Raw genomic sequence first — 17,306 nt, forward strand, 5'->3', positions numbered from 1 at the left:
AGGGCGTGATCGTCACATGACGACGATTGATACAATGAGGGTAGTAGATTCGTGAACGTGTGGTGTGATATGATTTGGCCTTATAGGTTTCACACCCTCACAAAACCCTTCTAGAAGACAACCGGGTCTCGCAGTTGATTGAGATTTATGCGCATTGCACTTCCTTAGGCTCGCAAGCCTTGGTGTCAAGGGTTCGGTGAACAAGTGTGCCCCTTTACAGTTACTACATAACCGTGACACGAATCATCCTTAAGAAGACGGGAATAAAAAGGTGGGATTTCTTAAGGAAATTCCCGATTAAAACTCATTCTAAATTTTTGAAAATAATTTGAGGGTGAGGCATAACTTCGGAATAAGTGCGTGATTTTGTGTACAATTGTATATGATAAACAAATTAAATAAGCTAAGCTACGTACAAAAAGTTTAAACAAGTAGGGTGTACATAAAGAAACACGTATAGGGACCCAAAGCATGCTACTAGGCCGTTATGTCTAACCATCTATCTTATAGTCTTCGGCTCTGATACTAATTTATCACACCCTAACCTACGACGGAGCATGCCGAGGTGCGACATAATTTGTATCATAACTCAAAAGGCACTAAATAAAATACACGTGTCAAAATCTAAATTATTTACTTTATAAAGCATTCAAGTACACAAAGACAAAATATTATCTTAACGAAAATACATCATAATTAAATAATCAAAATAAACAAAATCCATCTTTATTCGTCATGCAACCTAAGGTATCATCTAAGCTTTCAACACTTGATTCATCCCATAAAATTACCTTCGCATGCGTGAAAATAGATAGTTTTGTCAAGACAAAGTTGAACAAGTAATCACAATTTCGCATATATATAAACATGAATTACTACAACTAGCATAGCATTAATATAAAAAAGGCCATTTTTCTTGTACCAGCGGATCGAGTTACTCCAGCGGCGTATGATCATAAATTCATAATAATGAGGATGAGGATGAAAAGCCAACAACCATACCTCAAAATAAACACATAGTCACAATTCACATGTATCAACTAATCGAGCACTTTCATATCTACGCAAATAGTGGAACTATAGTGAAAATGATATTTTATCTAACTTGTGAATGAATAATGGCCCCAAAATGTAAAACGGTAAAAAGGGGGATGTGAATTACTCAACAAACAGGTGGAATGAGTGACGAGATGATGATAAAGGTTAAGATGACAACGATTGCTCTCCTCGAGATATGTCAACAACACGCCTTAATTGCTAACGATAGTATTATTTAATAAGCGAAGAATTAACAAGACATATAAAGGATTTGAGATTTTATGGGATATATCTACTTTGAATATCATAATTATTATGGCCTATAATCGATTTAAAATGGATTTGGAGCCTTTTAGGGTTTTAAACTGTTATATTTATTATTACTTATTATTTATTATTAATGTTACTATTATTATTATTATTATTAGTATTAATATTATTATTTTGTATCTATGTTTGATTGAAAAACCATAAATATTAAATATTGATAAATATTATATGATACACACACATATATATATATATAATTACGTAAAAAAGAAACTTTATTATTCAAATGTTAATGGGTCAATAGTTCGGTTTATTTTAATATAAGAAGAATATATATGTTTGTTAGAACTCAATTTATGTATATATAAAATATATCTATGTGTGTGTGTGTATAATATAGATGTCGGGGAAAATTCTAAAAGTCTGGAAAATAATGGCTCGCGGTTCAGTTTTAACACAATAAAGTTTATTAGATGTTTATATATTGTTAATTAAATAGTCTATAAAATTAATAGTATAAAAAAATAAAAAGAAACGGGCTGGGAGAGACTCGAACCCAAGTCTCTCCAAGCCAAAGCCTTAATGAAACTTGCACCAGCCAATTGGGCCGGTGTCTAACCTGCTTACAAAATGGAAACTAAAATTTATAAAGTATAAAAGCTTGACCCAAATTGCTATAAACCCTAGAATATCAAATCGGTTTAATTGCTAGTTGTTTGTTAAAATTGGTTTCGGGGTTTTGTTAATTAGTTAAAGACGAAATTAATGTATATTAAAATTACCAGAAATGCTAATGAATTGAGGATGATCGACCGTGTATGGTTTTCGGCCAACTTGAATTCGAAACTGGTTCATAACGGCCTTATAACTTGCAATTAGGTTAGAGTTTAGGGTCGAGAGGATGAGGGATTGAGTGTGCAAGTTTAATTATGTTTTGGTCGAGTATTTATAGTGATAGAGGTCCTAGGTTAGTGGAATTAACGAATTAGCTGTCAAAATAACATCAATTCCTCAATTAGATCGTCGATGGGTGTCGGTTTAAGGTCAATAACAATATGGTAAGGTCAAAACATTGATTATTCAGTTAAATGCGAATCAAGAAAAGGTGGGGGGGGGGGGGGTTTGTCCGCCGGTGGGAAGAGAGGAAGAAAGATTGGCATTTTTTTTAATATTTTGTAAATAGGTCCTTGCATTTTGGTAGGGGCACAAGAGGGTAAATTATTTGTTTAGGGTTATTTTTGCACATATTTGATAGCTATTATCAATTAAAATATAAATATACTAAATAATGCGGGATTTTATTGATAAAATTACCCGAGTACGAAACGGGTCGGGTAACGGTTACAATTACAATAAACGAAAAGCCGAAATGTTACAGTGTTGCCCAAATTCATTTGTCTAGCAAGTATGTAACGCCCGCTAATTTATCGGTTTAAAGATTTCCTGCGTGTAGAGTGTCTATGTTTTCTTGGAAATTGTGCGGCATCTTTCGTTGACCCGACCATCCTCCCGGTACGTTAATTTATCTAACATTTTTCCCAAGTTACCGCATCCCTTAAACTTCGAGGCGATCGGAAGAGAACCCCCCCTGCTCGTTTTTCTTCTGTCCAGCCGTGTTTCAATCAGAAAAACTTCAATTCAAGGTCGGTTTTACGATTCCCCATGTCTTTTACACCTTAATTGATCATATTAACACGCTTATTGGTCGTTAAGGTTGAGTTTTGATGATAACAGTTTGCTGACAGATTCGTATACGTTTATTGTAGGGTCTGTAACGCGATGATAATTCACTGTTTTTGATCTATTCTTGATTCCATGATGTTTTACTTTGAGTCTAGTTTCCAGAAAGGTATAATACGTAATTTTTGGACGAGATTTGAATGGTTTTTATGATTTTATAAAATCGAGTATCAAACATGATGCGGGATGTCGGATTCTGGTCTGTCTTCCCGATATCATAACTCTTTTTCAACAAGTCCAAATTAGTTGGTTCCACTTCTGAAACTTAATATTTTGAGTTAAGAATCAAACACAATTGGAATCGTTTAATTTGGTTTGGTAAAGAATTTTATAAAAATAAAACCATTTTGTTGCGCACTGAAATAGCTGCACATACCTTTCTGTGTTGGACGAATTTTTATGAATTTTGTGTCCACTAGAAAAATATAATAAAACTATTTTTATAAACCTAAGACATTTACTAAATTCTGGTAAAAATTTAATAATTTATTTCAAAGGTTATCCTATATAATTAAATCCATCTTCGCATGCTAAAATCTGCACGTTTTACTTGTTATTGATCGATAAGTTCGTTTTAGGCTTAACCGGTGGATGTTCAATTGTGTTCTTGTCAGGGCTGTTTGAAGTGAGTTTTTGCACCACAATCTTCCTAGGTATGTCCCATATATCATAGTTAAAGATCATGTTCATAGGTGTTCGTTAAGTTGATCAACTAGTTGTAGTTTGATTGTTATGTTCGGTTGTCTAGAATTGTAGTTTGGCGCGTTTAACGCGAGGGTTGAAGTGATTAACGACCAATTCAGCTTGGGGACACTTGGTTTGACGTACGGGCTGTTCAAAATTCATTTTTATAAGTCATGGGGCTGAATTAGTTGTCGGTTACCCCAACGGGTCGGTACAACGCGCAATTTCGTTTATTGAGTAGTTGGTGCGTCGTACTTGCGAGTTACCGACCCATTTGACTCGTGTAGCGTCGTGTGGACTTGTTGGCTGTGATTTTATCATGTTGGGTCCACACGGGGCTGAGTTGAATGTTAATGGCCTAAACGACTCTTAAACGCGCGTATCGGTATCACCTAGTGCTTCCGGGGGTAATTTGGGAATTCTTTATTCCCGGGAGTACCTGAGGGTCGATTTGGTGAATGTGAGACCTCGAGGGCTGTTGTGAGTAAGTTTGATGAGGTCGAGGGTTTAGGTAACTCGGACCATGTTAGAACGTCTCGTAGGATAAACGAGTCATCTTGATGTCAGTAGTATTGATTGAATGTAAACTGACAGGTGTTTGAGTTTTGGGATTTCTTAGGGACTCTCTAGCTCGTGATGAATCCACGTCTTGTATCAGGTGAGTTCTTGATGCCCCGTTTAACTCTTTTTAAGTTTTGGGCTAGCATGCACACCTAAGCGATTTTGCTTGATGAAATGTTTTAAACTATTTTGCATAGGCTTGCTAGTATTGGTAGGCCTTGGAATGTTATAGAATGTGTGTGTATGTATATATATATATATTAGAATGGCCAATATTTGGCGAATGTTGTAGTCGTCTCGACTACTGAATGTTGCGTATGCCTGCTTTGTGTTTGCATGCGCTGAGTGTTACGTGTTTGGGTTGTACGTTTTCTCGGCCATGAATGTTATTAATGAATGTTATATATATATATATAGGAATGTACGTATAGAGATGTTCATACGTAAGGATGATTACTTATTAAATGTGATGACCTAACTGATGTATTTTCGTTTACAGTTTTAAAACCGTTGGAATGATTATTAAGACTTTTGTTACTTATTTAAAACTTGAACTCACTCAGCTTAAGCTGACTTTGTGTGCATGTTAGTGTGAGTTTCAGGTTAGGAGGAGGATGCCTTATCGCTTGGACGTGCACGAAGCTACTTGGACGGTGAAGGCATACGGGATTTCAAGATTTTATTATTAAACATTTATTTTCAAAAAAAAAATTTATTAAAGATAATTATGTTGGTTTTGGGCAACATTCCCAGGTTTTGGGAACTTATTTTATTTTTACGTTTTCCGCCGAATTATACTCTGTGATGCTTATTTTAATGAAAAGAATTGTTTTAAGTTTAATTATTTTTACGAGTGTTTTGAATGATTACCAACTGTGGGGTTCCCGGGGTTCGGGGCCTTACAAAGTAAGCCTGCCAAAATCAGATTTAAACTTTGTAGGCCCAAATAGCTAGCAACAAGCCCAATCCAACTCCCAGCAGCCCATTCAAAGCCCACCAATACCCAAACAGTTTTGACCTAGCTGCCATATTATGATGCTGTCGTGCACCTAACAGCCTCTATAGTTCACCGGCGACGGAAAAATATTCACCGGGAAAAGAGCTAGCTTCTATGACATCACCTAGTACACCATGGCATCAATATCAGAGGTCACTGTGCCACTCATCTTAACCAACAGAAATCACACTCCGACGGTAAGCATCAAACACAGTCATCATCACCATGAACTTCTGGCCTCAATGTCTTCAGCCATCACATATCTCCCAAACAAATATGTTTCTATCATCTATTTGAACCTAATCCTCCAATAACAGAGTCGGATCTCGACATCTGAACAGAAGAACACGAACACAAACCTAGATTTAGCATAATCTCCATCACCATCAAGCACCACCGGCAACCCTTTAGCCAGAAAGCCATTCACTGGACAACCTTGTTCCATCCACCACCATTCAACACCGTTCACAACCATCTTCATACGGTTACCAGCTAAACATTGCTGCAAAACTGTTTCTGGTTCCGGTTACAGCCACCACCATCACAGCCGGAAAACCGTGCTCCGACTAGTTCTTCAAGCACCGTTGCTGAATCTGCTGCCGCAACACTGCTTTTGGCTCACACTTCACCGGAATACCGACCTCCCAAAATAATCAGAGATAGCCGTCACTCACTGGATACAAAGTGAATATGGAGTTTGATTTTTACATCTCCAATCTCTGGAATCGTCGCCGGAGAAGAACCCTAAGTTCACCGGAATTTCAAAGCATGACGAAACCGTGTCTATCCAATTGTAGGTCCCAAACGATTGATCTACAACGAGGAACTTCTGGCACAATTATTTCCAACTTTATTCCAAGATCTTCAAACTTTAGTTTCAAAACTTCAATGGGTCTTCAAGAAATTTACATGTCGATTTAGGTAATCGTGGAATTAGAACCTGAATATCAAGAACAAAGTTGAATCAGTTGATTCGACCAGCTCTGATACCATTTGTGGGTCCCGAACGCCGGATTTGACAAACGGGCGGATTTGTTCTTGATAGGCGATCGAGATGGGTGCAATGAAATCAAACAATTGAACATATAATTTAAAGATAATAAAGGATAATAACGACTCCATAATCGTTTGTAAAGATTGATAATATTAAACGAACCTATCCAACCCAAGGTGAGGTCCTCTTGGGTGGTTGATTACACCATAGAAAACATATAAACATAAAACTAACAACTGAAGTCCTATTTATAGCGAAATAACAAACATTCTAGAATCTTTCTTCTTGTTAAAGCTAAACGCGTGAACCAAAGCTCTCGTCTCAGATCCAGAATTCACGCCCACTTTAATTATTAGCTTGACCATATATATATTACAAGTTTTGCCATATTGTTATCGCAAATCACAAATTATTGGCCTTAGTTGATAAATAAGAAGACGGACGCTAAATAAGTTATAAAGAAACCAAAGGACACCTTCAATTCAAGAGGAATGGAGAAAGTAACAATGATAACCAAATCGAAGCTTCGGTGTGAATGGACGTTTCCAATCTGTAAAAGAGCCTGTCAAGACAAAAGAGAGCAAGTTATAAAAAACTGTAGGAAACAGCAGAAACCACCACGTGCTGCTCAACGTGGCATACCAATAGCTACCAAACAGCTTAAGAGAGCAGTACCATAAGCAATAAAACATGTACTTGTTATCTACAGTACTTTTTTGTGAGGTAAAAATGAAAATGCAATTTTAATTAGTGAGTGACAACTTTAATTTGTATATACAAAGATGTTGGAAATAAAGAAATACTAAAGTGCTGTTTGTTTTTTCATAGGTAAAATGTCTACACTCTTCGGATCACTCTACAGTCTGCAAGAAAATGACAGCTTGTTTTTTAACATGTGTAGACTGCTAAAATAAACCGGTGGTGGTGTACGAACGATGGTAGTGGTGCCGGATGGTGGTAGTGGTAGTGTACGGTGATGGTGGACAATGGTGGTGGTGGACGATGGTGGTAGACGGTGATGGTAGATATTAGACGTTGGTGATACACATTGGGTGGTGACGGACGGTGGTGGTGGCAGATAGTGGGTTGTGGTGATGGTGGTAGACTACGTTGGCATGTGGTGGTGGATAGTGGGTGTTGGTAGGTGGTGGTGTTTAACCCTCTGCAAACCTTAGAAAATCTTAAAAGTGAATTGGCCAAGTCTGCACCAAGAAGAGTTCGCGCAGACGTTTTTAATTAAATGTTTTTGAAAAAACAAACAGTCTGCAGATAATAACGTCTACGCGTGATGCATACAAAGAGCTCATGTAGACCTTTTATAGAAAACAAACAACACATAAGTATCCATTTGCATATCGTTTATTGAAGTATTAGTTATCAGGTGTAGCAACAAGTGTTGATGGATGATTTTCATTAATGAATCATGCGAAGACGGATTTATAAAATAGAATAAACGATGACTGTACAAACGATTCTTATATTTATTTTATTGAAAAACAGTTTTTTGTGAAATTGTGACTCAAGAAGTGATGGATCATTTTACAAAACATGAATACTCATGGAATATATATATATATATATATATATATATAGAGAGAGAGAGAGAGAGAGAGCAAGGTTATAATAAGAAGTAGAATTATCCTAGGAAGTGTAAGAAGTGTTTTGAACCATTAGATCAAAATATCTAGTCAAGGGCAAGATTGTAATCAACCAACTAATTTTAATTATGTTATTTTCCTTTATATTAATCACAATCAGTTACAATTCTTTAATTATAGTAATCATAATATTTTACAAAATCATTAACAAAAAAGGCCGATCATCTACAACAACCTACGTTTGTGATCCTTTTTTTTCTCATCAATCCATCGCCGATTATACCAGCATTGTGATCCTTTTTTTTCTCATCAATCCATTGCCGATTATACCAGCATTCTTTATTGCCGATCGTACCAGCATTCTTTATCTTCAACATGAGTAATTTCAAGGATGTTGATGAATTAGGTAAACTTGAATACATTATGGAGTGTTTAATTTTTATTTCATGTTACATAATCATCATATTTGTTCTTCCTTTATACCCTCTTATGATATCCATTAATGGTGTAAAGAAGGATCTTTTTCAAGTGAATTTCTATGTGTATCGTTTTTTAGGTGTTATGGTTATTTTGTTATCCTTTCCCACGATGATGTGTTTTTCACTCCCCTTAGGTTTCGATGATTATTTAGTTATCTCCTGGTAACTGTGTTTTTCTTGCTACGTGTAAATTTTCAGATTAAATACTTTTTGAACATCTGTGTGTTTTTTTTTGTGTCATTGTAACCAATGCAAATTATTTGTTTCAGTTAGTGTGTTTTACAAATTTAGGTAATTCTAAACATCTGTTTTTTTTTTGTGTGTCATTGTAACCAATGCAATTTTTTGTTTCAGTTAGTATGTTTTACAAATTTAGGTACTGTTAAGATGTTGTAACACTTCAGATTTTATTTTTCTTGTTTTAATTGTGTGTTTTTAAACGTCAATGTCTTTTGTGGGCTCTCTGTTGTGGAACTTAATTTTTATTGTTTGTTATATCCGATTATAGATCCACCTGCGTACAAGGAAGTTGGAATTCAGCATGTATCTCCAAATTCTGGTAGGAAGACGTACACTCCACTAGTGTCTGCCTCAATCAAACCTAATGAAGGAATGATCTTTGAAAATCTTCAAGCTGCTGAGTCTTTTTATAGAAGATACGCTTTAGCAGGTGGTTTTTCTATCAGGAACGGAACACAGTGGGTGGACAAAATGTTGTCCGTTTCAAGTATTTTGTTTGCACAAAGGAAGGCTCAAGAACTGTTAAGGAAGTGGACACATTAAATGAAGAGTTCAAAGGGAAAAAACAACGTAGGAAGCCATCTCAAAGAACAAATTGTGAAGCCCAAATAAGGTTAATTTTAACCGACAATGGCACGTATAGGGTCAAATATTTTGGTGAAGCACACAATCATCCTTTTGTTGATGAAGACGATATCCACTTCTTAAAGTCTGCTCGCAAGCTTACGTTTACCCACAAAAAGATGTTAGACGATCTTGCTAATATTAACATTGGTCCGGTAAAAGCTTTCAACATTATGAGGACCATGTATGGTGGGTTTGATAAAGTTAGCGCAACCAAGTCTGATTGCAAAAACTACAAAAGAAGTATCAACTAATTCATTGGAGACTACGATGCTGAGATGGCTGTTCAACGTCTTATGGAGAAAAAAGAATTATGTCCCAATTTCTCATGTGATTATTCTACTGCAGCAGACGGGGCGTTAAAGGGTTTATTTTGGGCCGACGAGCGAGCCAATATGAACTTCTACGTCTTTGGTGATGTTGTTTCATTTGATGCAACATATCAGCATAACAAGTAATATCATTGACAACCAAAAATTTTATTTCTTTTTTTGTGTTTTATTTATTGATTCATTTGTTTTACAGGTATAACTTGGTTTTTGTTCCATTTACTGGAATTGACAACCGTAATAGGAATGTTACCCTTGGTGCAGCGTTGCTTGGATCGGAAACCGCAGAATCTTACACTTGGTTGCTGAATTGTTTTAAGAAGGCTTTTGGCTATGCACCAGCAGTTGTTGTAACTGACCAAGATCCCGCCATGAAACGTGCAATTGAAGACGTTTTTCCTAATTCTAGGCATCGACTCTGCATGTGGCATATTAGGGATAAGCTGTCCGGGAAGGTACAAGAGAACTCTTTTTTGTTTATGTTGTTTACTGTTACTGTACGTAGTTTGTTTGATTGTGTTATAATATGCCATTATATTATTTCAGGTTGGATCCGGCGTTTGCAACACCACAGATTTTAAGACTCGGTTGTGTAATATTGTTTGGACCGACTCAATAACACCTGAATTGTTTGAAACGGAGTGGGCTTCAATAATGGATGACTTTCAGTTAAACGATCACATTTGGCTAAAAGACATATTCAACATTAGAGAATCATGGATTCCTGCTTACTATCGCGAAGAAACCATGTCTGGTCTTATGCGTACTTCATCCAGATCAGAGAGCGAGAATCATTTTTTTGCCCAGTTTTGTAACCCACGTTGCACTTTGGTTGAGTTTTTGGCCCATTTTGCGACTGCATTGGATCATCAAAGACATGAGCATCGTAAGAACGATCATGATTGTAGGTATACAGCAGCCAAGATATGGAGTAACTACACACTTGAGAAACAAGCAGCTGAAATCTATACGAGAACCATTTTTTTTATGCCCAATTGGAAATACAAGCTGCTCTTCACAATTGCACTTCCAGGTGTTACGTCCCCATCGATGACCTTCTGAAATTCAATATTCGTGACTTTCTACACTTACCTGCTTCTTTTCACGAGGTATATCGGATTCTCAATATGCTAGGTGTACTGTGTTTATATTTTATTTTTACACTTTATACATTGTTCTTCATGGTAGGTTATGATTCGCAACGAAGACATCACTGTTTATTGTAACTGTAAAAGGTTCGAGCAATTCAGTTTACTGTGTCGTCACATTTTTAAGGTGCTCCACATTTTGGATATCAGGATATTTCCCAAACAGTACATCAATCGTAGGTGGACAAAAGACGCTGTGTCTAACAGCCCTATGCGGTTTATTGGTTTTGACGAGCCCAACATAAACAAAAGTACTGATGTGTATCGTGTTGTTCGAGACATCAACATTGCGCACGACCATATCATAAACAAGCTGGTTGATGACATGCAAAAGTTATATCATTATCGCGACTACATTAACGCGTACAAAAGTACAGTAGATGAGGTTACTTTCAACGCCCCTAGACCTAGTCGTCGAGACAGGTTCGCTGAACTAACCGGTGTGACACAACCAGATCAAATCCATATTCGTGCCCCGATTGGTGTTAGGACTAAAGGGTGTGGGCTTCCAATTCGCTTTAGGTCATTACACGAACAAGCTGTAAGTCTAAAGCAACTGGACAAGCCCCTAAGGACATGCAGAATATGTCGTGAACCTGGTCATGACACCCGCAACCATCACTTGTTCAGTATCAACAACAAACCTCCACAGGATCCTTCACAAGACGGAGCAAGCAGTTCACATGAAGAAAATATGGAAGAGTAGCCCGGTTACGTCTTTTACAAATACACTTTAATCTTATATCACCTTATACTTTATTATGGTTTGTTGATGGGTTTTTATTTCACCATAGACTTTAGTATGTTTTGTTTATTGGTTTTTATTTCACCTTAGACATTGTTATGGATTGTTGATGGTTTTTTCCATTACACTTTAATCTTATTTAACCTTAGACTTTATTATGGTTTGTTGATGGGTTTTTATTTCACTATAGACTTTAGTATGTTTTTATTTTGTTGATGGGTTTTTATTTCACTATAGACTTTAGTATGTTTTGTTGATTGGTTTTTATTTCACCTTAGACTTTAGTATGTTTTGTTTATTGGTTTTTATTTCACCTTAGACATTATTATGGATTGTTGATGGTACATTATTATGGATAGTTGATGGTTTTTATTTAAGGTTTCATGTTTACTAACTTTTTGTTTTACACAACCGATGGATGTTTTTTTTAGCAACACCTGATGGATGATCATATCGTTTTGTCCAATATTTTCCAAAGTTGTTCAAATTTAATCTTAATTTAATCTTTGTTCATATGGTGCCTACTCAAACATTACACATAACACCTGACCATGTTTTTTTATTAAAGTGTTTTATTTTGTAAAACATTTTACTTATAATAAATTGATTCATTAGCTAAACTTGAATTACAAAGCACATGTAAAAAAAACTAGATGTGTTTTAAACAAAACAAATAACCAAACTATTTTTAACCCCGAGTTTAACACCTATATAATCATCAAACATGTTTCAAACATTTTCATATTCCAAAATATGTAAACAGTTCAAACGTTTGCCAAATACGTAAACAAGACCAACACATAAACAGTCTACCATTCATAAAAACTGTCAAAAACCGTTAACTATTAAAAGAAACGGTCATATCTGTCAACAGTCATTCGAGATTTAACCTGTCCATGATTCTTTTAGGAGCTGTCTTGTCCAGATTTGCTTTCTCGGTCGCAAACAACTGGTGATATTCCAACATATCTTGTAATAACATTTCTCTCATCACATTTACATCGCTGAGTAGAATCTTAGCCACGTATTTCCTTCTAAGATTTTCAAGCTCTTCCTTTTGTTTCCCTAACACCCGTCCACGTTTGTCAAGTTCTTCAGCAAGACCACAATCAACAACCCACTCTTTAGTATTCCCACCATTAAACGTCTCCATGTGTCTCATAACAAACACCCTGCAATCCACATAGTTGTATGTCGTCCTCCACGGTACATCGACCCGGCCATTGTCTTTGCTGTTTTAAATTTCGACCCCCTGGTGGTCTACTAAAGCCAAATACCCAGCCATTGTCTCTCGCTGAAAATCAATTATTCCAACATAAATTTATGTCTACAAATAATATTACTCGATACGAACATAAGAATAACATACCATTTTTTCGGGCCACCCTCTGTATCTGCTTTTGAAAGACTCCCTTGTCCCCATGTTATCAATAATATGAATCTGGCACGTCTTCAAGTTGAAAGTCATCAGATAAAAGTGTTTACCGCTTATTATCGGTATTAACACCAACTCTACCCCTTGAATGCTTTTCAGCTTTTGAGCTTGAAGCATTTTATCCATCGCCTCAGCAAAATTTTTTATTCTCGTGGACACGTCTTTCTCGTAATGATCCGGTAGCTGTTCATATATGTTTATTATATACTAAAAACAATTATAATTATATTACAGGAAGTGTCACTTACCAACATTACTGCTGAACAGTATAGCCTAGGCACCGAGTTGTGTTTCGCTCTTATAGATTCCTCATAATTCAGCACGCTTGCCCATACAGACATCACTGATACATGCACCCACACGTCCGGGCGCAAAGTCTCCAAAAAAACATGCCTGATGCAAACACCTTCATCTGTGCTAATTACAACATCCCTATTTACACAACAAACCGAATAACAAAATTCATCACCGAAACTATAACTTTATAACGTACAACCATATAATAATTTACAGCAGCTAACACTTACCTTTGATCCCCATACGTGGCGAAAATATAATCTGCCATGCTACTTTCCCCCTTAGATATTGCAGCTCCCAAACTCACCGAACGTTTAGCAAAAGGCGAGCAAAACGCTTCTGAAAGGAACCTATGTCATCGGGGCCTTTGATCGATACCTGCTGTGTCATTACTTTCAAATACTACTTCCTTTCCCTTACTTACAGATCTTGGTGTTTCGTCAAACGTTTTCCGATCTGCCGACTGCACGTTCACTTCCGGTAAATTAAAAACCACCTTCAGGTTTCTTGGTGTTGTCACAACTTGAGTAGATTCAGGCTTTCAAATGTTCGATTTCACTTCGTGGTACGTTTCAACGTTAGACAAACCTTCATTCTTATTCACATCCTCTTCCTTCTTGATGGTTTATTTAGCCAGAATCGACTTCCACTATTCCTCAATCTCTTTTATCAACAAGCTACCTAAACACATGTCGTGTGCTTCTTCAAACTCACGACATATATCTCCATACACGTTATCAAAATGTTGCATCAAGTCACTTATCCTTTCGGCCCGGTCCTATTATTTTAAGACAATCAACAAAGCGAAAACAAACAATTAGTGCACATCACATACATCTAACTGACCTAAAATACAAAACCCGCAACCAGTACGTACCTCCTCCTCGGTTTGTGTCGGGATGTACAACGGATCTTTAAAATTTGCAACAGGCTCGGCAATTTCTAAAGACTCCACGACACCATCCACATATGCCACGTCATCATCTTTTTTCTGTTCAACCTCACACTCTTTCCTTTTCACGCCCGATTTTTTTTCCTTGATCACCACTTTCTTTAGCTCCTTTTTTGTAAACTTTTTCGCCACATTACCACCAACATCCTCAACCTTCTGTCTCTTTCCACTGTTTTCAAGTTTTCCTAACGAGGCGCGATCACCCACTCGTTTTCTTTCCAATATATCTTGTAGTTTAAAAAGGTCATCGTCTGTAAAGATGTTCACTGACAACAAAATTTTTCCCTTCTCCACCACATTTCCAAAGTGTTCGTTTGAGTAAGCAAGCTGCGTTACAACAGTTACATTACTAAAATTAAATAATGAAAACTAATTTCAATATAAAAGACATAACGTACCGCAAGCACTGTCATTGATCCGTTGTACTCCTTGTTTTCCTTCCATTTTTTACGGGTTCTTCTCAATGACGTCACCACGTATTCACACCAATTCATCTCCCTAACTGCGTCAATATCTTTAATTGATGGTATAAATCTTTGGTTCACCGTGTTATTACCAGTAATATCTCCCATATATGTCCCAAACACAACGAGAAAGTTCATTTTGAAATGCCATCCACTATCAATCTGGTTTTTGGCATGCTCCATAAACTTTAGCGGGCACACCTTTGCTTTTGGGTCAGGGAATTGATTCCTCCACTATTTACAACATCATCTTCTAACCTTGGCTTATTTGTTTCTACTATCTGGACCTTTCCCCTAGGTATTCCTAACAAACGTTCCACCAGTTGCGGATTCATCTTAACTTCTTTATCCCCCAAATTAGCACACTACTGTCGTGGTTGTAGTTATTAACTAACTAGTAACCCAACCCCGTTGGTATGTTTGCTACATTGATATCTAGGATGCTACCAAAACCCATTTGCATTACCATTTTCCTTTGTTCATTTGACAACTTGTTAATGTATTCATGGAACAAACTTGCCCCAACCCTTGGCCTCATCTTTTCCCCATTATACTTGTGAAACACACTACTTCTGTCCACCTTTCCTTTACTTCTTTGAAACAATTTAACAGGTGGATTTGCAAAATCATCATCCGAATCACTTCTTGAACCTGCTTATTTTATATTAGAAACACACTCAATCAACATTGCATTTCTAACATCATAATATAATTAACTACACAACAAAACTTACTTTTATAAAAAGGAACGTTCACAGGTACGTGCGGTTTTGAACCAACTTCTTTATCTAAAACAACAAATCAACACACTCAATAATGGGAGCTCATGTTAACTTCAAAAGGTGTTACCTTTTATTTTGTTACCTTCTTTATTAGTCCCCAAAATTCCCGCACTTGGTGTTTTTTTCTAATCTCGTGCTTCTCTGAACTGATAGTATAATCACAAACACATCAGTCTTTTATTAACCCAAAAAATCATTCGTATCCAAACTTCACTAAATTGTTCATTAACAACTAACTACCAAACAGAGCACTCACACACACATATCATATCTAATAAACAGAGCGTTAACCATAATATACTAAACAGAACAATAAAACATCACATTAAATATGAATCAGAATAGGTTCATATCTTCACTCCATCCCATATAACAATCAAAACGAGTATCAAACTACAAAAAAACACTTTCAGAATTTACGAGACTAAACAATAGCTTTGACAACAAACTTAACGTCTTATTAACTATAACACAACTTAATCACCCAACATAATAACATTCATCATCTTTCTTTACATTCTATACCCATAATAACACACCGACTAACAAAAAACCCACCTGCTTAATAAGTGTGTGACACACTACAACAAAAAACGTAAACACACTAACCAACAGAACATATTAATCAAAATCATAACAGAGTACCCAACACACACCAATAGAACACAGTAATCAAAATCTATTCATTCTCGTCGTTCCTCTTTAAATTCGCGACCCATATAACAGTAGTAATCACACACCAATCCAACACGTAAACACACTAAACATCAAAACACACATCAAGTGTTAAAACAAATACAACTACAGACAACACATCGAAACACACATCAAATGTTAAAACCCAGCTTCTCAGGCCTCCAATTAAAAGAGTCAAACCCTAGAAATTGGAGATAATCTACCGACAAAAAACACATTGAACAATCCCAACTACAGACCCACTTTGAAGATTATTAAAACCACCGGCGTCCTTCATTGGTGATTTGAGATCCATATTTGTCGACTGAGATGGAAAATCAAGAAACAATTGACTATGTGATTACCGTCAGAATATAATTCAACTTTTAGAAGATTTTAGAGAGAGAACAACTATAATCAAATCATAGGCATAAAAGTAGGAGTTTCTAAACAAAATTACTTGCCGGTTTGCATGTCCAGCCATTTTAAAAAGACTATAATACCCCTGACACACTTAAATTATCAACTAACAAAAAAACGCACCAAGGAAATAACACACCTCCACTCCCAGCCACTAGATTACCCCATCCGACGCACCAGATCCCTTCCTACACTTCTTAGACATATCTCGCTTCTTATTATAACTCCACCCTATATATATATAGAGAGAGAGAAAGAGAGAGAGATGATCAAGAGAAAACTCATCCATGGAGAGAAAACTTAAAAACTCTTAAAGAATTATTTTTAATTAAAAATAAAAAAATATTTTCAAACTTCCGTTTTTGTCATTATTCTTATATTTTGTTACCCTTTGATAAAAAAAATAAAAAAAACGTTGTAATGCATATACGTATTACTGTGCGATACTGTTGTATTACATACTACAATGTATTTTTATGTTCAATAGTATTTAATTGCATATATTTAATACTTGTGTATTGTATATGTGTAGTATTGTTGTATTATACACAAAAAATATAAATAAAAGTCGATATAGTGCACATGTGCATTAATGTTGTATTACACATATGTACTAATGTATATTCGATATGCATATTAATCTTATATTTCATATATACAATAGTGTGTATCAAATATGTGCAATACTGTTGTATTCTATGCAATATAGCACCTTTGCACATATGCAATGCACGACGCTACCGAAAAGTTGTTTTCTATTCTTTTTTTTTTTGTAACAATAACAACATATAAGAATAATGGAACAAAAAAAAAACTACAAAAATTTTCTTTTTA

At 36.0% G+C, this 17,306-nt stretch overlaps 1 pseudogene; it reads left to right on the forward strand.

Moving 5' to 3' along the window:
* The first annotated feature begins 8,973 nt into the window (after window positions 1–8,973).
* Window positions 8,974–11,408, forward strand: LOC143628097 (protein FAR1-RELATED SEQUENCE 5-like; annotated as a pseudogene).
* Window positions 11,409–17,306: the final 5,898 nt, after the last annotated feature.

This window comes from Bidens hawaiensis, unplaced genomic scaffold (assembly GCF_021521415.1).
Source record: "Bidens hawaiensis isolate Kalapana, Puna unplaced genomic scaffold, B.hawaiensis_p1.1 tig00004795_1, whole genome shotgun sequence".
NCBI classification, from domain to species: Eukaryota; Viridiplantae; Streptophyta; class Magnoliopsida; order Asterales; family Asteraceae; genus Bidens; species Bidens hawaiensis.